Genomic DNA, 25,000 nt, shown 5'->3' with positions numbered 1-25,000 from the left:
TATAGCATTAGGGGCTTTTTTACCTCGATTTTGAGCTACATTACCTCTAGGTGCCTTATTTATAGTATTAGGGTTTTTACCTCAATTTTTAGGAGCCCTATATATAGCATTAGTGTCTTTTTGATCTCGATTTTAAGGTGCATTACTTGTAGCATTAGAGGCTCCTTGACATCTATTTTTAGGTGCATTGTTTGTAGCATTAGGGGCTTTTTGACCTATATTTTCATGAGCCTTATATATAGCATTAGGTACTTTTTGACATCTATTTTGAGGTACATTACTTTTAGCATTAGAAGCTCTTTGACCTCTATTTTTAGGTGCCTTATAGTTAAAGTTTTTTACCTTGATTTTGAGGTGCATTACTTTTACCATTAGAGGCTCTTTGACCTTTCTTTTTAGATGCCTTATTTATAGCATTAGCGGCTTATTGTCTTCTATTTTGAGATGCATTACTTCTAGCATTAGAGGCTCTTTGACCTCTCTTTTTAGGTGCCTTATTTATAGCATTAGGGGCTTTTTGACCTCGATTTCTAGGTGCATTACTTCAAGCATTAGAGGCTCTTTGACATCTATTTTTAGGTGCTTTATAGCATTAGAGGCTTATTGACATTGAATTTGAGGTGCATTACTTTCAGCATTCGAGGCTCTTTGACTTTCTTTTTTAGGTGCCATATTTATAGCATTAGGGACTTATTGACCTCAATTTTTAGGTGCATTACTTCTAGCATTAGAGGCTCTTTGACCTCTCTTTTCAGGTGCCTTATTTAGGAGCCTTATTTAGGAGCCCTATATATAGCATTAGTGGCTTTGTGACCTCGATTTTGAGGTGCATTACTTTTAGCATTACAGGCTCTTCGACATCTTTTTTTTTTTTTTATTATCATTATTTTTAGCATTAGTTGCTTATTGACCTCGACTTTGAGGTGCATTACGTCTAGCATTAGAGGCTCTTTGACCTCTCTTTTTAGGTGCCTTATTTTTAGCATAGGGGGTTTTTTACTGCGATTTTGAGGTGCATTCCTTCTAACATTAGAGGCTCTTTGATCTCTCTTTTTAGGTGCCTTATTTATAGCATTAGGGGCTTTTTTACTGCGATTTTGAGGTGCATTACTTCTAACATTAGTGTATCTTTGACCTCTCTTTTTAGGTGCCTTATTTATAGCATTAGGGGCTTTTTTACCTTTATTTTTAGGTACCTTATATATAGTGCTAGGGTCTTTTTGACCTCGATTTTGAGGTGCGTTACTTCTAGCATTAGAGGCTCTTTGTCCTCTATTTTTAGGTGCCTTATTTATAGCATTAGGGGCTTCTTGACCTCGATTTTGAGGTGCATTACTTCTAGTATTAGGAGCTCTTTGATCTTTCTTTTTAGGTGCCTTATTTAAAGAATTAGGGTCTTTTTTACCTCGATTTTGAGGTGCATTACTTCTAGTATTAGGAGATTTTTTACCTTTCTTTTTAGGTGCCTTATTTATAGAATTAGGGTCTTTTTTACCTCGATTTTGAGGTGCATTACTTCTAGTATTAGGAGCTTTTTTACCTTTCTTTTTAGGTGCCTTATTTATAGAATTAGGGTCTTTTTTACCTCGATTTTGAGGTGCATTACTTCTAGTATTAGGAGCTCTTTGATCTCTCTTTTTAGGTGCCTAATTTATAGCATTAAGGGCTTTTGGACCTTGATTTTGATGTTCATTACTTGTAGCATTAGAGGCTTTTTGACCTCTTTTTAGGTGTGTTATTTATAGCATTAGGGGCTTTTTGACCTCGATTTTGAGGTGCATTACTTCTAGCATTAGAGGCTCTTTGACCTTTAGTTTTAGGTGCCTTATTTATAGCATTGGGTTTTTTTTTTACCTCTATTTTTAGGAGCCTTATGTAAAGCATTAGGGGCTTTTTGACCTTTTTTTTGAGGTGCTTTACTTTTAGCATTAGAGGCTCTTTGACCTCTATTTTTTGGTGCCTTATTTATAGCGTTAGGGTTTTTTTTACTTCTATTTTCATCTGCCTTATTTCTAGCATCAAAGGTTTTTACCTCTATTTTGAGGTGCCTTATTTCTTGCATTAGGGGCTTTTTTTACCTCTATTTCAAGGTGATTTGCCTCTAGCATTAAAGGCTATTTTACCTGTGCGTTTAAAGGTTCTTCGTTGTTGTTCTCCTCTGTCTGTTCTACTTTTCAAGATCTTTAGTTTTTCGGTTTCCTTTGATATTTCATCTTCCACTTTCCTTAGTTCGTCAATTTCCTTCGAGATTTAATCGTATCCTTTCTTAGTTCGTCAGTTTCCTTCTAGATTTCAAGAGAGATTTCAGTGCCGTGTGTCCTCAGTTCGTCAGATTCCTCAGAGAAATCGATGGCATTCATGTCTTTGTCCATCGGAGCGATGGTTAGAAACAGGAATGCAATAAATTTTCTTCGCATGTGTCATCACGCTAAAGTAAATGATGAGCAACACAATACGATCTGGATATGTCCTTTCTTCAATGTCGAATTTTGGGACTATCCTGTTGAAGAACCACACATCGCTCACCGTTTAGTTGAACCATTCTGTCTCCGTCCTTATTTCTTTATTTCCAATAGTCTCCAATTATAGGAGATCGTTGCAAAAGCCCAAGCAAAGGATCATTCAAGGTGCGTACATTATGTTCTTCAAAGCTCGACAACTTCTGCAGCAACCACCAAAACGACCTGTAGATGAAGATGTTCCGAAGAGCCTCCTGTTGATCCTGTAGTTGTAATACACAACTCTCAGTCAGTTCCCTGTTCTAAAAGTAGCCATTAACAATGTTCACTGCGTTGCATGCTTAGTTTGAGAAAAAAAAAGATCAGGTCTTCAGAAGTTATTTGAAGCTTGGGGCGGAGCCGTTCAGAACTTCTCCGGGAAGATTCTGTTCTGGAGTCATTCAGAACTCTATGCTAAGTCTACGGCTATGTCTTATGAGGCCTTTTGAAGATCCCGAAAATTTTTCTTCAGGTACCGTTCTGGGAGCTCCAGGAAGAATCTGTTATGGAGTCATTCAGAACTCCGTGCTAAGTTTATGGCCATTTCTTCTGAAGCCATTCGGAGATCCGTGAAGATTTTCTTCCGAAGCAGTTTAGGACTCGCGAAAAAACTCTTCTTTCGTTTCAATAAATCCTAGTAACTCATCATCATCATCATCATCATCATCATCATCATCATCATCATCATCATCATCATCATCATCATCATAATAATAATAATGATAATGATAATGATAATGATAATGATAATAAACTACATGATTTGATTTATGGATTTATGGATATGCAATTTGAAGGAAAAGTTAAGAGGCTGAATGGGAAGATGAAAAGATAATTAATACTATAATTTATTACTTTTATTTTTAAGTAACGCCTGCAGCGCACTCGGTGATCGAACTCGGGCGAAGGGTAATTGACGTTTTCAGCAAACCGCATTGGAATAACCAAAGGCTTTGACTTATTTTTTGAGGTTTGGGACTTAAAACAACCCATTTCCGGTACGAATCGATATCAGAGCCGTTCGAAACAGAAATTACGTCTCGAAAAAAACGCATTTCACAAGTACTTTTCAGAAGAATTCATTTTAGATCATCAATAATGATGTAATATTCGCATGATTTTTCCAATGGAATTATTACTTTCTAAATTTTTTTCGAAGGCGATGGATGTTACTATGTGTATACGTTATGTTTCTACCAATGGTTTATATATTCACACACACACACACATATATATATATATGTATATATATATATATATATATATATATATATATATATATATCTCATCTCCTCCTACCCCTATTGACGCAAAGAGTCTCGGTTAGATTTCATTAGTCGTCCCTATCTTGAGCTTTTAATTCAATACATCTCCATTCATCATCACCTACTTCACGCTTCATAGTCCTCAGCCATGTAGGTCTGGGTCTTCCAACTCTTCTAGTGCCTTGTGGAGCCCAGTTAAACGTATATATATTCATAAATATACGTATTTTTATGAATATATATATATATATAAATATATATAAATAGATAAATATATATATATATATTTATATATATATATATATATATATATATATATATATATATATAAATATAAATATATATAAATATGTATATAGAAATATATATTTATTTATTTATATATATATACAGTAGATATATATATATATATATATATATATATATATTTCAAAATACTGGAGGTTTAAAAAATTATTAATGGCAATAAATTATAATCAAGAGCAAATTCAAATATTTATTTACATAAACAGAACTATCACTGAAATATGTATTAAGGAAAATGGCTCAGGATCGTAGATGGTCTTATTGCTTCTTGGTATTTAAGCGAGGTATCCGTCCTTATATGAAGACCGATGATGCGACCTCACTAATAACCCCCACTACCAGAAAAGTCCTCAGGATCTATAAATATGTCATAAATACGCTCTATTAATAGAGAGCAAATATACGTAAATATATCAACAAAATTATCTAACTGCCAGTTAATATAATAAATGCATGAAGCAAATATGAACTCGAACGAGCAGAATAAAACTAGACACTTCACAAATATAAGTAGTTAAACCGGCAATAAATTCTAAATTTTAAATGAAAACAATATGGTTGGTCCTTTGGATGATTTTTTATGGTTCAGGTTAAGGAGACAGTTCATTCAAAGTGAATGAGTAACTCGAGTGAAATTACAAGGCACAAGCATCAATGTGGTTTGCAACTTACCTCCACTCTAAGCAAGCCTCTCTAGGTCAATTGCAGCTCCATGGTATAGTAGCCTCAAGAAGTAATTCAAGTGCTCGCACTTCCAAGCAGGATCATCCTCGACCAACGGTCACACTAGTCACTTAATGCTCCATATTAAAATTAACGCTGGATTGGTGAAAAATATTAATGAAGAGTTGACACGTCCTTCAAGCTGCTGAGTGAAAATGCACTGCCGTCTTCAAACGCTGGGACTAGAAGTAAACTTTTGAGGTGAAGTAAAGGTATTCGTTCAGTATCAAAACTCTAGTATTAAATTATCATTTTAAAGGAGGAATTTTATAGTTGCAAACTATTGATGCTTTCACAAATTTAAAACATAACATACTGAAACTGAACGTGTCTCCAAAGCAAGAACACAAATTAACCATTATAAAAAATTTAAACTTTTCCCAAAAACAAAAAAGAAACTTAGAATTTTGAAACAAGCAAAGTAGAAAATCAAGGACCATAAAGGAAGGACACTACACTCAAAAGTTAAAAGTTAAAAAAAGAACAAAGTGAAAAAAAGTTTCACTTTTTTCAACATATATATATCTACTGTATATACATATAAATAAATAAATGTATATATATATATATATATATTTATATATATATATATATATCTATAGATATATAAATAAATAAATAAATAAATATATATATATCTATATATTTATATGTATATATATTTATATATATATTTATAAATATATATATATATATATATATATATATATATATATATATATATATATTTATAAATATATATATGTAAATATATATATATACATATAGATATATATATATATATATTTATATATATATATATATATATATATATATATATATATATATATATGTACATATATTTGTGGGTGTCATCAGCTGTGACTGGTCCACTATAGAACAAAGACCCCAGACATACTACTATATAAGTTCGTCTTCTCCTCCTTCCTCTGCTCCTTTTACAATCTCTAGGGACACATTCTACAAGTCTTAATGTCCATCTATTGTGTGACATTCTCATTATATGTCCAGCTCATGTCCAATCCTTTTTCTTACATGTTAGAATATCTTCTACTTTAGTTTGCTCTCGTATCCATGTTGCTCTATTTATGTCTCTTGTTATTATTATCATCATTCTTTCCATAGCTCTTTTAAGTTATAATCAGCTTATGTTGTAAGGCCTTTAGTAAGGCTCCAAGTTTCTGATGCTTAAGTTTATACTGTTAGGACCATCTGATTAAATACTTTTCTTTTTAGAAAAAACGATTATGTATATATATATATATATATATATATATATATATATATATATATATATGGATTAAAATCAACACAATATCGTGTTCAAATAGAATTAAATTTTACCTCATACTTGGGATCGAACCCTAGCCCTTTCAAATGAAAGGCCAGGTCGCTCTGTGGGTATGGTTGGAAGCGACCTGGCCTTTCATTTGAAGGGGCTAGGGTTCGATCCCAAGTATGAGATAGAATTTTTATATATATATACATATATATATATATTTATATATATATATATATATATATATATATATATATATATATATACATATGCATGCATACATATATAATGAATAGACATCGGCGTCCAAAATTGAAGACAGTTTCTCCTCGGACAGATCGTCCTGCAGACAGTTTTCAGGATAACAACAGAAATACATTTACTTTTCTTCATTTATTGTTTGGTATCAACATGTGTTTCGGATCACTTCGCGACCTTTCTTCAGGACTACATTGAGTTTATGAACTACACTTTATTATAAATGTTATGGTGGTGAAAATTTGATCAAATTTTCAATATCATAACCTATATCAATTATATTAGTTTACGGTTGGAGATTTAAAATGCATCATCAGTTAACATAATATATATTGTTTCAGAAGTGATTGGTGACAATAAAATATGTGAAATGACATGCAATGAAAGTTCATTGGTGCATTATTATAGTGATGATGTGGTATATAGGATGTAGGGTATAAAATATTAAACTATCAACACATTCTTTACTCAAATTATCTGGTTCGTCGTCAATAACCTTAGATGTCAGGATGACAAAAAAATCCTAATCAATCAATCATTCAATCAATCAAATTATCTGAGCAAGTAGCTAACTTCCAAGCGAACCCTCTTCCCTGGTGACGATTGCTCAATGCTCAAAGGTCCGAGTCTAGCTGGCTTCACCCTTCCCAAGGCAAAAGGAAATATTTCCTTAGCATTGAGTATTCGTATTATTACGATTTTATTTGTCGTTTCATGTCCTGATGTTCAACACCTGAAAAGTGTTCCCCGGTAAGTTCTTCAAGAAATCCATTACTCTCGATATTTATTCAATCAGTCTTTCGCATATTTACTTCGTTATCTATAGTTTTGATATAATTTTAAACACCTGGAAAGCAAACTGTATGAAATATTGTCATCTTAGTATTTTGTTTTTCATTTACTAAAAAACTTCCAGCAGAAGGATCTTATCAGAACTGTGAGACCTTTAAACCTCAAACATTGGGGATGGAGGTAGAAGGATATAAGCAGGTGGGGGTTAAAGATGATGGCAGAGAGGTGGCAATTGGGTGATCTTAATGTATGGCTTGACGTAGTTTGCTTATTAACATTTATGAAGTGATGATGATGATGGTAATACCCCTATTGAAAACATTTAATGTCAATGATTCCAACTCACAATGAAAACGGGCATATATCGTTCTAACTTTGTTTTTAGGTGGTCATTGAACATCTTTGGAACATGGGATCTTCACCCGAAATAAATACAATTCCAACACCAACTTGCAAAGTAGCTAGCGGTCTTGTGTGATCCTTGGGAACATGCAAATAATATAAAATATTGGATACAGGTAATATATATATATATATATATATATATATATATATATATATATATATATATTTACAGAGAGAGAGAGAGAGAGAGAGAGAGAGAGAGAGAGAGAGAGAGAGAGAGAGAGAGAGAGAGAGAGAGAGAGAGAGAGAGAGAGTTACAAAAAATTTGGATGTCTCAAAGACTTTTTAGTCCATTCGCAGATACTCCATTTGCTCTTTGGTAGAGCGATTTAGTTTAAATATTTGGAGAGTTCTTATGATCTTATCTAACTTATTCTAGTACTCGAGAGAGAGAGAGAGAGAGAGAGAGAGAGAGAGAGAGAGAGAGAGAGAGAGAGAGAGAGAGAGAGAGCAGCTGCTAGAATAATGCAAACAAAGGATATATGATTCCCACGTATAATAATTGGAATAGTCAGTTCCCACAATATTTAAGGATGTCCCATATAGAAATGTAATAAGGAATGCAAATATATCGATGTGATTATATTTTTCGATAACTATTCTCGAAAACGATTTCATGTCTTAAAAGAATAAGAGATAAGACAGGAAAGAAATATATATATATATATATATATATATATATATATATATATATATATATATATATATATATATATATATATATATAGGTATAGTCAGACCCTTGCTCTTTATCATCGAGGAGAGATAATTCTAGATCAATTTTAACGTATAGAAAAAGTGATCTAGATGAAAACTGACCATTGAAGTTATGATATCAGAAAATTACCGAATAATCATTCATTCTTGTTCAAAAGAGTTGCATATAATCATATGCATTTCTGACTAGTACAGTAGTAACGTGTTTGCCTTGCATTCTCATGGCAGCAGATCGATCCCCTCCCGGAACCGTGAGTTTAAGCTGTTTACAGGGAAGGCCACTGCTGTTGTAGGGCACCACAGTGGGGTGTTGGGCTTTCCCGTCTGACGTTCTGGTGAACATCTATTCTGATGGAACTGGAACTGAAACTAGATACCTTTTAACGTTTAACTATAAAGACCAAACCATTCTTCCATAGAAAGCGAAAGGAATCCAACACTTGCTATTCACACGGTGTATTCTTATGTTTTACTAATTGACCCTTTCATTCACGTAAATGCAACCACCCTTAATTACTGCACGGTTTGTTTCGGTTGTAAGAAGGTGGGCCAAAGTGGTCCATTAGAGATACAGGTATTTCTCTCTCTCTCTCTCTCTCTCTCTCTCTCTCTCTCTCTCTCTCTCTCTCTCTCTCTCTCTCTCTCTCTCTCTCAGGGCCGATTGTGGTCGCTTCTAGCATATTATTTTTTCTTTCATTTTCAAGTTTTTTCTATTCTGTTTCAAGTTTTTTCTTTTCTGTTTCATTCGTGGCTCACTGCCATTGTTTTTTTTATTAGATTTATTACTTTTTTATTGTGTTCATTGGTATTTATATTTGTTTTTACTTATACATATACATAGACACACACACACACACACATATATATATATATATCTGTGTGTGTGTGTGTGTGTAAATTGGTTTTGATCACCTCATATGACTTCTGTGAAGAATAACTAAACTTTCATGAAAAAAAAACTATATTGATTTTCCTTTAGGGAAAGGAATTAAGGAACTAAATAAACTACGAGAAGAAATGAACAATTAAAATAACATAGTTTAAGAACAGTCACATCATTAGAATAGATCTTTCATAAATAAACTATAAAAAGAGACTGTTCAACATAAAACATTCGCTGCAAGTTTTAACTTTTGAAATACCGCCCATTCAACTACCGGGTTAGGTAGTGATGATGATGATAACAACAACAAGAAAAACAACAATAATAATAATGATAATAATAATGATAATGATAATAATGATAATGATAATAATGATAATGATAATAATAATAATGATGATAATACTAGTAGCAGTAGTAGTAGGCCTATGTGATTATTACAATAGAATTTCAATCTAAGAAACCGAATCCAACATCGTCAAAATCGCTGACGAAATACATGTTGAAGGCTGACAAGTGTTGTACAGGTGGCGACAAGGAAATCAGCCATGATACTCAGCTACCGGTTCCTTCACAGCGAATTAGGCCTACGATAATAAAGGTCCTTAAAAAAAAAAAAAGGAACCATAAAAAAGAACGGGATTTTACTGTCGCTCCTCACTTGAGGATGATTCGAGGAGATAGGCCCGGTTGGGGTGCTATGCCTCGAAATCGGATTAACCACATGGTTTTATTGACACCGTTCACCCCCACACTGGTCAGGGGACGTTAACCTCACACCGGTAGTGTTGCAAAATTCTGTTCGTTCGTAAAAGGGAGTTGGTCGAAATAATTTAGCGTTTAGCAGAGCAGTGCAGAAAATTGCTTTGCTTCGAATGGCCTCTTTACATGAATAAGTGAAAATTACATTTTCCGGTGAAAATTGCATTTTCGGTGATAATTAAATTTTTCGGTGAAAATTAAATGTTTCGGTAAATATTACATATTTCGGTGAAAATTTCATTTTTTGGTGAAAATTACATATTCGGGTGAAAATTACATATTTCAGTCGACATTTATTTTGTTATTATTTTATTTCTAATATGTTAATTTTCAAATACAATTACTTAAACCCAGTGAATTTCACATGGCTTCTGTAAATGGAGGAGATGCAATGATTGTATTTGGTCGATATTTCTTTTATTTCATTTAAGCTATATTGATTTAAGTATATATATATATATATATATATATATATATATATATATATATATATATATATATATATATATATACTTATAGAACAAGCAAAATTCGCATGGAAGCTTAGTAAATGGAGGATTGGCAATTATATATATCGGTCCTTTTTATTATTTTATTGAAAATATATTAATTTTCGATTATAACTTACAAACATGCAACAAAACTCAAAATTCACATGGACGCCAAGGTGAAAGTCTTTTATAAAGTCTTGAGAGATTTAAGCGAGCACAAAGACTGGGAATTACCTTGCAACATTTTCAATCAATTTCCTTTCTGTATTTCTTACGCTTTGCCCCAGTGTATTATTAAGAGCCATGTTTGGTTATCGCGTTTCTTTTGAGTTTATTACACACGCACACACTACCTGGATGAGATACCTGTGTACCGGTTTCCCCTCGGGGGACCGGGAGGAGAACGCAGTTTTCCTCTTGAGAAGGTAGGTGATCTTACTGGTCTAGTTAAATATACAGGTATTGTACGCTTTTATGCATTCACATGTAAGCGAGGGTACTTGGAAAGTATTTCATGCATTCACATGTAAGTGAGGGCACTTGTAAAGTATTTCATGCATTCGCATGTAAGTGAAGGCACTTTTAAAGTATTTCATGCATTCACATGTAAGTGAAGGCACTTTTAAAGTATTTCATGCATTCACATGTAAGTGAAGACACTCGTAAAGTATTTTGAGCATTCGCATGTAAGTGAAGGCACTTTTAAAGTATTTCATGCATTCACATGTAAATGAAGGCACTTATAAAATATTTCATGCATTCACATATAAGTGAAGACACTTGTAAAGTATTTTTGAGCATTCGCAAGTAAGTGAAGGCACTTGTAAAGTATTTCATGCATTCGCATGTAAGTGAAGGCACTTTTAAAGTATTTCATGCATTCACATGTAAGTGAAGACACTTGTAAAGTATTTTGAGCATTCGCATGTAAGTGAAGGCACTTTTAAAGTATTTCATGCATTCACATGTAAATGAAGGCACTTATAAAATATTTCATGCATTCACATATAAGTGAAGACACTTGTAAAGTATTTTGAGCATTCGCATGTAAGTGAAGGCACTTTTAAAGTATTTCATGCATTCACATGTAAATGAAGGCACTTATAAAATATTTCATGCATTCACATATAAGTGAAGACACTTGTAAAGTATTTTGAGCATTCGCATGTAAGTGAAGGCACTTTTAAAGTATTTCATGCATTCACATGTAAATGAAGGCACTTATAAAATATTTCATGCATTCACATATAAGTGAAGACACTTGTAAAGTATTTTGAGCATTCGCATGTAAGTGAAGGCACTTTTAAAGTATTTCATGCATTCACATGTAAATGAAGGCACTTATAAAATATTTCATGCATTCACATATAAGTGAAGACACTTGTAAAGTATTTTGAGCATTCGCATGTAAGTGAAGGCACTTTTAAAGTATTTCATGCATTCACATGTAAATGAAGGCACTTATAGAATATTTCATGCATTCACATATAAGTGAAGACACTTGTAAAGTATTTTGAGCATTCGCATGTAAGTGAAGGCACTTTTAAAGTATTTCATGCATTCACATGTAAATGAAGGCACTTATAAAATATTTCATGCATTCACATATAAGTGAAGACACTTGTAAAGTATTTTGTGCATTCACATGTAAGTGAAGACACTTGTAAAGTATGTTGGCTATAGTTTTTTGGTGTGGGGCAGTACAGAGAGAGAGAGAGAGAGAGAGAGAGAGAGAGAGAGTGGGGGAGGGAAGAAGTTTATAGGAAGGTATTAAAAATTAGAAATGAATGTCTTTTTTTAAATAATTGATGTAAGTGAGGGCACTTGTAAAGTATGTAGTCTTTTGGTGTGGGGCACTAGAGAGAGAGAGAGAGAGAGAGAGAGAGAGAGAGAGAGAGAGAGGAGAGAGAGAGAGAGAGAGAAGTTTTTAGGGAGTAGTAAAAAGAAAAAAAAATAAATGTCCTGTTTATATAGTTGAGGAAAATACTGATAAAAAAGAAGTCTTAGTTTATCATGAATCACTGAATAACATACATACAGTGCCTTCTATGTGTATGTACACAAGAGTTTGTGGTGGCCAGATTGATAACGTCCTTACCTGGTTATCGCCAGACTGGAGTTCAAGTCCTAGTTAAGCTCGTTAGTTACTTTGGTCGCTGCAACTGCACCATCCTTGTGAACTAAGGATGGAGGGGTTTTGGGGGAGTCTATAGGTCTATCTGCTGAGTCTTCAGTTGCCATTACCTCGCCTTCCCTGGTCCTAGCTTGGGTGGACAGAGGGCTTAGGTGCTGATTATATATGTTCATTCTCTAGGGCATTGTCCTGCTTGATAGGGCAATGTCACTGTCCCTTACCTCTGCCATTCATCCAGAGCGGACTTTAAACCTTTAAGCATGCGTATGCTGGCTGGAGGAGGCCCGCAAAAATTCTTCAGTAATAGTTACAGGCAATATTTATTTTCCCAAGTAACTATTTTTACTAGGACATTCCCATTAGGGAATTTTGGTTTATTGGACTTGATTTTGTGCCTCTCTGTCAGATTTCAAACGCCTCTTAGATAACATTTGATTACCTTGTCGAAAGAGGATCATAAAACCTATGTTATTAAACTGTCACCTGTGTTTTTGCCTCATTAATTATTATTATTATTATTATTGTTATTTAATTTTTTTTATTGGTATAATCCAGTTTCGAAAATTAAATATATTTGCGTGAGAAATTGTCATTTATTTTCATTTTAGATTTTCTGATTCCCAAAACAACTTTCCTTTTGAAGAACCTTGTTTCTGATCTTCATCTACTTCAAACTATTATATATTTGTTCTGCTCTGAGCATTACACTTGATTACTAAGTCTGACGAAGATCCTTTTACTAGCAAAGAGTAAATCACACTTTTTTCCCTCTCTCTCTCTCCTTAAGCTAAATCGCAATCTACAGTTTCTACATTATATACTTGCTGGCTGCCTCGAGACAGGTAATCTTGTTTATAGCCTTCCTGTAAGAACTGCCATCCATCATGTCAAGGCGTATCCTCTGTGTCTTGTCTTGGCCCAAGATAAACCCGGTATGAATTACATTTGACGAACAACAAAGAAAATTTAAGATCCTGCTCACTGGTATTTTTTTTTTTTTTTTTGCATGACTCATTACTGGTACTTGCAACTAATATGTCTTTGGGAAGAAGATATTGCATTTTTTTTTTACATCACTAATTACTGGTACTTGTAACACCTGTCTTTAGGAAGAAGGTGCTATAGGTTTTTTTTTTCATGACATTATTATTATTATTATTATTATTATTATTATTATTATTATTATCAGTACTATTATTATGATTATTATTATTATCAACATTATTATTATTATTATTATTATTATTATTACAAGCTAAGCAAGAATCTATAAACACAAGGGCCCCAACAGGGAAAATAGCCTAGTGAGGAAAGAAAACAAGGAAATAGATAAACTCCAAGAGAAGTAATAAACAATCAAAACAAAATACTTTAAGAACAGTAACAACATTAAATTAGATCTTTCATATATAATATGTAAAAATTCAAAAAACAAGAAGGAGAGAAATAAGTTAGAACGCGTGCCTGAGTGTACCCTCAAGTAAAAGAACTCTAATCCAAGACAGCGGAAGGCCATGATACAGAGACTATGACACTACCCAAGACTTGAAAATCAATGGTTTGATTTTGGAGTGTATATCTCTTAGAAGAGCTGCTTATCGCAGCTAAAGAGTCTCATCTACCCTTATCAAGAGGAATTTAGCCACTGAACCAATACAGCGCAGTCGTTAACCCCTTGAGCAAAGAAGAATTGTTGTATAATCTCAGCGTTGTCAGGTGTATGAAGACAGAGGAGAATATTTTATTCTAGTTGTTAATTACTTCTCTTGTAGATTATTTATTTCCTTATTTCCTTTCCTCACTGGGCTATTTTCCCTGTTGGAGCCCTTGGAGTTATAGAATCTTGCTTTTCCAACTAGGATTGTAGCCTAGCAGGTAATAATGATAATGATAATAATAATAGGCCCAGACTATTCGGTGTATTTGGAGCAAGGACAAAATGAGCCGTAACCAGAGAAAGGGATCCAATGTAATATTGTCTGGCCATTCAAAGGACCCAATAACTCTAAAGGTATTATCTCAACGGTTGGGTGATGCCCTGGCCAACCTACTATCTTACTGATTCAACGAGTGCATCTTTAGGAAGATGTTGGTGTAGTATCTTTTTTCTTTTTTCACACTACTCATTACTGGTACTTACAACGAATGTGTCTTTAGGAAGACGATGCTTTAGGATGCTGTTAGAAGGTGGGGCGGGGGGGAGAGATTTAAGGACCTCATTAGGTGTCCAGGGCAGAGAGTCCCCAGGGAGCCATCGCCAGATATCTCTGAGATATCTCTCAGGACACGAATCATCGCTATCATTGAAATCTTCACTACCACCATTGATGCTATCATTAAAGCAGGATTTATCATTCTCTCTCTCTCTCTCTCTCTCTCTCTCTCTCTCTCTCTCTCTCTCTCTCTCTCTCTCTCATACCAAAAGTAAAATATCACTGGATTTCGAAAATTTACATTTGGATATGTACTCCTGTTGTGCCACCCCCCCCCCCTCTCTCTCTCTCTCTCTCTCTCTCTCTCTCTCTCTCTCTCTCTCTCTCTCTCTCTCTCTCTCTCTCTCTCTCTCGAGTTCCAGATCATTCATACCTGTTGGTAGAGATGGTGTGACAGATACAGCCTCCCTTAACAGAGCTTCGAGAACAGCATGATTAAGAACAACAGTCGAAGCGTTATCAGCGCTATTGTCGTCACACTTGGAGCACATAAATAGCGAGACGGGCAGAATTGCAAATCAACGACTTTATTGATAATGTTTGTTAGTTACGCAATCAGATATGGAGGAGACTTTACAATAGCAGATATAAACAAAGACGTAGAGACTATTCATATTTGATAGCCAGGGCAAAATAATAGCTTATGTTTATTAGTTGAGGTGATAAGTAAGTTTCGTGAATTCTGGGTCTGTAGATTTCTTACTCTTTTATATATGGGTTTTGCTAATAATTTCTCTATTTTATTACTATTTTTTTTTTCGGGAAGAGCTTGTCTCCCCCACATAAATTGCGTATATAAAAGTCTTGTTTTAATAGACAATGATTTCTCAAAGGTGAATTTGTATAAAGAATCCCTAATAATTTTACTTGTAATTTTTTATCAAAGAAATGTAAGTCTATATACTCTTTATATACTGACCACCTAGACCAGCAGATGTGTTTGTATTATCAAAGTTTTTCCCCCTTCATATCGAAGTTTTTCCATATTTCTCCCGTTCGTATTATCACAGTTTTTTCCCCTTCGTATTATCAAAGTTTTCCAAAGTTTTCCCATTCGTATTATCAGTTTTTCCCCTTCGTTTTATCAAAGTTTTCCCAATCGTATTATCAAAGTTTTTCCCCTTCATATTATCAAAGTTTTTCCGATTCGTATTATCAAAGTTTTTCCCCTTCGTATTATCAACGTTTTTCCAGTTTTTCTCCTTCGTATTATCGAAGTTTTTCCAATTCGTATTATCAAAGTTTTTCCCCTCTGTATTATCAAAAATTTTCCCCTTCATATTATCAAAGTTTTTTCCCCTCCTTATTATCAAAGTTTTTCCCTTTCATATTATCAAAGTTTTTTCCCCTCCTTATTATCAAAGTTTTCCCCCTCCGTATTATCAAAGTTTTCCCCTTCGTACTATCAAACTTTTTCAATTCGTATTATCAAAGGCTTTCCCCTTATTATCAAAGTTTTTCCAATTTGTATTATCAAAGTTTTCCCCCTTCTTATTATCAAAGTTTTTCCGATTCGTATTATCAAAGTTTTTCCAATTCGTATTATCAAAGTTTTTCCAAAGTTTTTCCCCTCCGTATTATCAAAGTTTTTCCCCTCCATATTATCAAAGTGTTTCCGATTTGTATTATCAAAGTTTTTCCAATTCGTATTATCAAAGTTTTTCCAAAGTTTTTCCCCTCCGTATTATCAAAGTTTTTCCAATTCGTATTATCAAAGTTTTTCCAAAGTTTTTCCCCTCCGTATTATCAAAGTTTTTCCCCTCCATATTATCAAAGTGTTTCCGATTTGTATTATCAAAGTTTTTCCAATTCGTATTATCAAAGTTTTTCCAAAGTTTTTCCCCTCCGTATTATCAAAGTTTTTCCCCTCCATATTATCAAAGTGTTTCCAATTCGTATTATCAAAGTTTTCCCCTTATCCAAGTTTTTCCAATTCGTATCATCAAAGTTTTTCCCCCTTCGTATTATCAAAGTTTTCTAATTCGTATCATCAAAGTTTTTACCCCTTCGTTTGATCAGTTTTCCCCTTCCTCTCCTTTTGATTTGATAAAATTTGATAAATTGCCATAGAATATACATTAACCTTTGTATTTACATGGGGAAAATACCAAATACTCTCTAATTCACCATTATCACCACCTTTATAATCCTATTAAATTTTTTTCTATTAGTAGCATTACTAGGAGTGTAAAGGTATTTATTGACGTCCTTTTCACGGAAATTATTTCGGTCACGCTACGTTAGAACACAATACAACAATATTTTTTTAGTTAAAGGAAATGTACTAAATGTCTCATATTAATGACGCAGACTCTCCTCTGATTCAACGGTGCGTCATGTGTAATTTTTAAGGCTTATTTATGATTATTCCAAATTGGTTGTTTTAATATCGGATTCCAGAGGACAATTCTCCCGTTCTCACCAAATAACCAGTCCTTTTAGAGTATTTTTCGTCATCATTTTCGGTGTGATATTTCATGTTCATGTGCCAAAGTATCTCAAACAAGTGCATTCGTACACTTATTTGTGGCTGTAAAGATATGTGACTTCATATTTCATTCAAAGTTCGATTCATTATTTTCCTTTTGTTTTTATAATCTGGCTTTAACCGCTATTAAAGATTTTATCCATAAAATTCTTTACAATTTCCCAGTTGCACCCAGACGTTGAACGGCCTCCTTACACCCAGCGCCAAGCCATATGGCCCAAACTCAATGAATAAAAAAACAATCTAAGCCTGAAAAAGCTCATTTATACACAAATTTTTACCGTCGTAGCTTCTCCGTGAAATTACATTTCCCTCTGATAACATCGCTTCTATCTCTACCGCAGGAGTCAGTCAGCCTTTCAATATTCTTTCCCAGGAACCAGATAGCCTCTCAATATACTTTCCCAGGAGCCAGACAGCCTCCCAATATGCTTTTCCTATCGGTACGTGATATGTTTAGCGATAATTCCAAATGAGAGCCACTTCACACGGGGCAGACAGAAGTGAATAATGCATGTCGGACGGCGCATTGAAAATTATGGAGTGTTGAGTACAGCATTTCCAAGACTTTTGAGATGTGCTGGTTCTTCAAAGTGCCTGTTTAATGATCCATTTGAATTTGTTGCTCCGCTGAAGGAAGGTAGTAACGATGCTTGCTGCATTTACTGGGGAACATAACCTAACCTAACCACCGTCTCGTTTTATAAGTGTGATGTCTCAATTCAACCTACTTCTCTCTCTCTCTCTCTCTCTCTCTCTCTCTCTCTCTCTCTCTCTCTCTCTCTCTCTCTCTCTCTCTCTCTCGTGTGTCTATACATATATGAATATCAATGAAAGCATATAATTCACATGTATGTTTCTATTTTATGCGCAATAGTTGAATGCACCCAACTCCCCCCACCAATAAATCGTTCTCTCTCTCTCTCTCTCCTCTCTCTCTCTCTCTCTCTCTCTCTCTCTCCTCTCTCTCTCTCTCTCTCTCTCTCTGTATATATATATATATATACATATATATATATATATATATATATAGTATATATATGTGTGTATGTATGTATGTATATATGTATGTGGATTGTTTGTGCGTGTGTCTGTGTGTTTGTGTGTCGTTTTGGCAACAGCAGGTCAACGGAGGCAAAAGTGAAGGGTATGGAGGAAAGCTTGCATAAACTATCCTTTGCGAATAAGAATTGTTATTGCTGAATGTAAATGTCAGAATGAAAAGGAAGATGTTGATCTTAACTGCAACGAGAATGATTGAAAGGAAGAAATGGGCGAATATTTTTAAGTGGGTTTGCTGCGTCAAGAGAATGGAGAAGTAAAGAGTGTATATAGAGAGTTATGGGGTCCTTTGACTGGCCAGACAGTACTACATTGGATATTTATCTCTGGTTACGGTTCACATTCCCTTTTCTTACACATATACCGAATAGTCTGGCCTATTCTTTGCAGATTCTCCTCTGTCCTCATACACCTGACTACACTGAGATTATCAAACAATTCTTCTTCTCCCAAGGAGTCATTTACTGCAATGTAATTGTTGAGTGGCTACTTTCCTCTTAGTAAGGGAAGAAGAGACTCTTTAGCTATGGTAAGCGGTTTTTCTAGGAGATGGACACTCCAAAATCAAACCATTGTTCTCTAGTCTTGGGTAGTGCCTCTGTATCATGTTCTGCCACTCTTTTGGGTTAGAGTTCTCTTGGTTGAGGGTACAATTGGGGACATTATTCTACCTAATTTTTCTTCCTCTTGTTTTGTAAAAGTTTTTATTGCTTTTATAGGAAAAATATATTTTAATGTTACTGTTCTTAAAATATTTTATTTTCCTTATTTCTTTTCCTCACTGGGCTATTTTCCCCGTTGAGGCCCCGGGCTTATGGCATCCTGCTTTTCCAACTCGGGTTGTAAGTAATAATAATAATAGGACTGAAGCGTATTGCCCAATGCAAAGAAGGTCGATATGATGTGTAATAAGAAGCAGATTATGTTGTTGGAGATGTCCTTAATAGGTTTTCTTTCTGAAAATTAAGAATTCAAGGGTGAATATGCAAGTAATAGTTTTGTCGAGATTATATATATGTATATATACACTATATATATATATATATATATATATATATATATATATATATATATATGTACTGTATGTATATATGAGTGTATATATATATATATATATATATATATATATATATATATATATATATATATAGTATTATATATATATATATATATATATATATATATATATATATATATATATATTGGCTTCATTGTCCACAAACCTTATGCGTTTATGGCTGACTCCAACTCTTCGAACCGTTTGACAAGCAGGTTTGACAACCGGGTTCGACGAACCGTTAGACCGTGTAAACACCACTTAAGATCTCTAAGGAATTCAGCAACCCCAGATCTACATCCAGATGATGGAATTGATGCTGAGAGTATCATCATTTGCATATGTAACGAGCTTATTTTCTTGGCCAAACCCCATATCATGTGTTTATTGTATGGAATGTAATGGGCTGAGAACATTACCCTGAGGAACACCTGATAGCATATTCCTATAGCCACTATGGTACCCATAAGCAATTATTCTTTGTAACATATTACTTTCACATTCAGCAATATATAGAAAAAAGAACCTACTCACATCTGTTTAAGTGTAAAAACAAGGGCCTCGTTATTAACATGGTCAAAGTAGGGAGCAGATAATTACCTTCAGCACACCTACAGTATTTAGAGGTTTGGCCAAATGTCATTCAAAACTGTGGATAACAGATAACTTTGGAGCTAATTAATCATCTGTCTTTATGAAAAACAAAGGAAAAGTACCACTTGGGTCTACTTCTCCTTGAGTAGTAAGGTCCAGTAATTTTATTTTTCCATTTTACGGGACTGGAAAGCTAAAGTAAGTAGGTTAGTTTTAGGAAAACTGAAATGAGGACGATTGAGTTTAACATTACTCTGCTAACTGTCAAACGCATCAGCCAAGAGGGTTGCCGTTTCCTTTGGACAGTGAGTGATAGAGCCATATGGTTTAAAAAAAGAAGGAATTGCTAAGTGTCTACCGAAGATTGCAGATGTAAAGGTACCCACCATTTATCTTCTGGGTTGTTACCAGAAAAAAGGTGTTTCTTTTATGGTCAAATTGTATTCCTGAGAAACAGCACTTACCTGATTATAGTTATTCCAAGTAAAATCTGATCTTTTACTTTTCCAAAGATGATAAGCTTCATGTATCTCCAAATAAGCATCACTGAACCACGGTTCGTCCTTGATTCGGTATATGAACGCACGAGATGGAATACGCCTGTCAATAATGTTGGCCAACCCTTGTATGTCATTGTGATTTGTGACCAATTCAAATGCAAAAGATCACTAAAAAGGTCACTAGAGACTGGCTGCTGAGTCTTAATGATTGACGAAACCAAGGCATGATCAGACGTCCCAGCTGTAAGATTAAGATTGCTTGATATAACAACGGGGCAAGACTAGGTTCGAGCAGTTACCGGTCAGCTCTGTAAGAGTCGAGCTTGACTCACTGGGCTGGTTAATCTCTTTAATTTTAAGAATAATAGTAATCTAGTAGTTACCAGTCTTATGAGTAACGTCACTAATTATTTGGTCACAGTCTGATTCAGAATCAAATTAAAAGTCTCCTAAGCCATGGCGATCAGTAGGGGAAAATTTTTTTAACATTTTACCTATGGTGAGCATTGAAATCACCAAACACAGAAGCCTTTCTATCATATTCTTGTATCCTAGCCATAATGGCAAGAAGACAATCAAAGAGAATTATCCAAGTCTCGATTCCGATAAATGTAACACACATAAAAGTTATGCCTGTCACGAAATTTAATAACCTGAATCCCAATACATTCACATTCATAGCGGGACGTATACGGAACAGGGTAAGCCTGCTCAGCCTGATATACTCACACATCGCCATTACCCTTATCCTATGAATGGCATTTCGTTTCAAAATTACTCTTTTTCAAATCCCAAAATAAGCAGATCAAACGACTGCCTCTTTTGAGAAACCAAATTCTCTGATGAATACAATATCATAATGTATGAAGGAAACTGTAAGGTCTTTAATATTGCCATGTACTCTAGGAGTACAGTTTTGAACTACATTAGAGGATACTGCCTCAACCTTGGATTTTGTCTCATATCTCCAAACTGAATAAGTATTAAAACTCTGAAAAGATCTCATTGTACTGGCAAATAAACTCAACATTAATGAAAACAAAAACATCATTTGCATAATTATAAACAGGAAGTATAAAAACGCAACCCATACAGTAAAATACAAAATGTTGGATTGAATTGGTCAACATGGTGGAGCCGACATACCATGCAAGGCTTAGTTCCCTCTAGGATATCCACTTCAACTGAATGATAGACAGTAACGATGGTTTTGAAAATGAGTATAGTTGGCTTCATTAATTCTAGTACAATGACGTGTCCTTACTGTTACCTTCCCATGAAGTGTACCGGAATTAATGAAGCCAACTTTACCATAGAGGAAAGTTACAGAACAGATAACTTTTAACTTTAAGGGCTACTTGTCTAGTCCTATACTGCAGAGGAACCCTACTATCCACAGGACATTTCATAGTTCAGCTTAAAGTATAAATGCCAAGGTATTAGTATTTCACACCGCATATTGCTCTTTTGTTATTAAATCCACACATAGGGAAGAGGCAGTCTCTTGATAAACCACTAAGCAATCTTTGTCCTTTCTATTAAGCCCACCCAAAACTCCGTTAAAAGCAGTGAAAGAGATAACTGATAGAACAATTGCGGTTCAGTTGGCTTAATCTTATGAAATCTTTGCCTTGTGAATCAAGGAATTATGATTCCGCTTAACGGTTTGCGCTGATAACACTGCGCAATGCTTATTAAACATTCATGAATGTCTAATCTGTAATTAGATTTAACGTGCGAGTACGCGTAATTATTTTTGGGTTTTTCGTTTCAAATTGAATTTTTTTTTCAATTGTAGTGAGATATGTGGATCATGTTACGATTATGGACAGGGAAATAAAAGGCTGAAATATTTTTATTTGAATCTTTGATATTTTCGAATATTGCAGACTTCTTACATTTTTACCATGTTCTTTATTCGTTACAGGCGCTCTCTTCATCTTCTTTTCGTTATTATTAGTAGTGTTATCTTTTTAAGTCTTTGATTAACTTGGAGAAAAAAGCAATAATTTACAAGACATTGTTTTTGCTCTTGTTTATATTATTTTTCTTGTTTATTTTGTTATTGCAAGTCAAGTTGCAACCGTATTTGTAAAAACAGAATGCTACTTGCCTTAGGACCCTAAATCGAGAAAAAAATCCGATACTCAGAGAAACGGAGACGTGAAGATTCTAACCATAAAAGAGAAATACACCAAAATAAAACAAAAATTAAGATGAAAAGCAAAAAAATGTAGTAAATGAAAAAATAGCAACAAACCTGTACAGCGAGATTTATGTTAACCTACTAAAAAATCCTTTATTGTGGTGGCCTGTTGGTAACGTCCCTGCCTGGTGATCGCCAGATTGGCAATCGAGTTTCGCTCAAACTTGTTAGTTTCTTAGTGTCTGCAACCTCACCATCTTTGTAAGCTAAGGATGGGGGTTTTTGGGAGCCTATAGGTCTACCTGCCAAGTCATCAGCAGCCATTGCCTGGCCCTCCCTGATCCTAGCTTGGATGGAGAGGGGCTTGGGCGCTGATCATATGTATGTATCATCAGTTTCTAGGGCATTGTTCTGCTTGCTAGGGCAATGTCAATGTTCCTTACAGCTGCCATTCATGAACGGCCTTTAAACATTTAAACGTTGTCAGAAAGTCTTAATCTTAAGCCTGTTAAAACGACTTGTTGAAACAGCATCAAAGCCTCTCTATCACTTCATTAAGAATTAGATCACCACTGTTATCTTCGACCTTTTTAGTGTTTTATTCTTTCTGATAAAACCCCACATTATCCACATATCTACCGGTATCTATCTTTGATTAACAACTATAATCTACTGGTAATAAAATGCGTATTTATATTTGCGGACGTCCAGTGCGTGTACCTCTCCGATCTTCGGGATTGTACAGTTGGACGCAGAAATTTCTGGTACACCTCGCTTTGTGGAAATGCACCCTGCCACACACTTACTGCGCGGCGAGTAACTAAACAGAACTCGCCGCCCAGTAAGGGTGAGACAGGGTGCACCTCCTTAGTGAGGTGTGCCGGAATCACTGTGACCAACTGTACCCAACGTCAATCTTTTTATGCATTTCTGGAAACTTGAGCTCTACACCAACATCATTTATCTCAACTCCAAGAGATTCAGTGTTATACATTATTTTTTATTGCAATTGAAAAATAAGGAAAATGGGGTGAATCAATAAAGTTTGGAAGTGGGAAAACACCAAAGGGAAAGAATGAAACTCTAGGATGAAGAAAATAATGCAATGAAAGTAAAGCAACGAAAGTCACTTTAATGGTATAGTTGCCTTAATGAACATCGGTACACAATAGTCTACATAGCTTCACGCGAAGTGTACCGGAATTAATGAAGCCAACTGTACCTTCCAAGGAATGTAACGGCAGAGGGATATTCGTGCATTTGATTACAAAATTAATCTTCTATTTTTATCAACGATAATTCTTAACTAAATTCCCTTAAGTAATTATCATCTTCAATATAAGACATAAGCTAGTTGTGAGTAAATCTTACTCTCCAGATTTTACGATTTTACGTATTATTGTGTTTTTATAATGTATATATGATAAAACTTTTCTTAAAGGAGTATAAATATGACTTGGCTTTAATCAGATTACTTTCAACAATAAATAACTAAATTGCTTAGCAAGTGCCCACTATTCATCGCGGTGAACAACAAGGTTCAAGGGATATAAATATCTTGAAAATTGTTATGCTGAAGAGTTTGCAATTTTACCATTCACTTTATATATTCATGCGTTTGCAGACGAGAGAGAGAGAGAGAGAGAGAGAGAGAGAGAGAGAGAGAGAGAGAGAGAGAGAGAGAGGGGGGGGGGGGGGGGAGGAAATCACCCACATCATATCCTGAGCATACAATGTGGCAAGTGAGTCAAATTATTTAATATTATTATTTCTTGCTAGGCTACAACCCTAGTTGGATATGCAGGATGCTATAAGGCCAGGGGCTCCAACAGGGAAAATAGCTCAGTGAGGAAAGGAAACAAGGAAAAATAAGATATTTTAAGAATAGTAACAATATAAAAATAAATGTTTCCTATATAAACTACAGAAATTTTAACAAAACAAGAGGAAGAGAGGATTTTTCTGATCTCGAAATAATCTATTTACCTATCACCAAATTTTCATTTAGATTATTAGAAGAGAAAGGTGAATCCATAATGATACTCCCCGAATATAAATATCCGAACGCATTATCATTATCTCGCTCCATTTACGAAGCCGGAATCGGGTATGATATCGCAGGCAGGACTTGAAGGAGACTATCTTTAGACTTCGCCTATCGGAATCAGGTTATTTTAGAGGTTAATTCGCGAAGGCACTTGGGATCATTGAAGATGATCTCCACTGACATTATGATTTAGAGCTGGACTTAACTGTTGCTATTTTTATAGAGAATCTTTTAAAATTTGAAAATTTATCATTTCGATGGTTGCCCCCTTGCTTCTAAAGTCCCTCTTTTCACAGCTTTTACTTTGCAAAGCTTACCATTACAGGTATCATATTTACAATGATATCATAGTGATTGTTTCTTTATTCAATTTTAATTTT

General features: G+C 34.5%; 2 long non-coding RNA genes across 2 annotated transcripts in view; one reads left to right on the top strand and one right to left on the bottom strand.

Annotated features, from left to right (window-relative positions):
• Positions 1-25,000, top strand: part of LOC137657688 (uncharacterized) — a 104,766-nt gene that overhangs the window by 30,970 nt on the left and 48,796 nt on the right. The window lies entirely within an intron of this gene.
• LOC137657014 (uncharacterized) lies at positions 4,246-5,275 on the bottom strand. Its single transcript, XR_011047077.1, has 2 exons — positions 4,742-5,275; positions 4,246-4,426 (listed from the first exon to the last, which is right to left on the bottom strand). It is a non-coding gene; the product is annotated as an uncharacterized lncRNA (long non-coding RNA).

Source organism: Palaemon carinicauda, chromosome 18 (genome assembly GCF_036898095.1).
Source record: "Palaemon carinicauda isolate YSFRI2023 chromosome 18, ASM3689809v2, whole genome shotgun sequence".
Classification (NCBI taxonomy): domain Eukaryota; kingdom Metazoa; phylum Arthropoda; class Malacostraca; order Decapoda; family Palaemonidae; genus Palaemon; species Palaemon carinicauda.
Note: the sequence above shows the minus strand (reverse complement) of the source record. Positions and strands in the feature narration are given on the sequence as shown.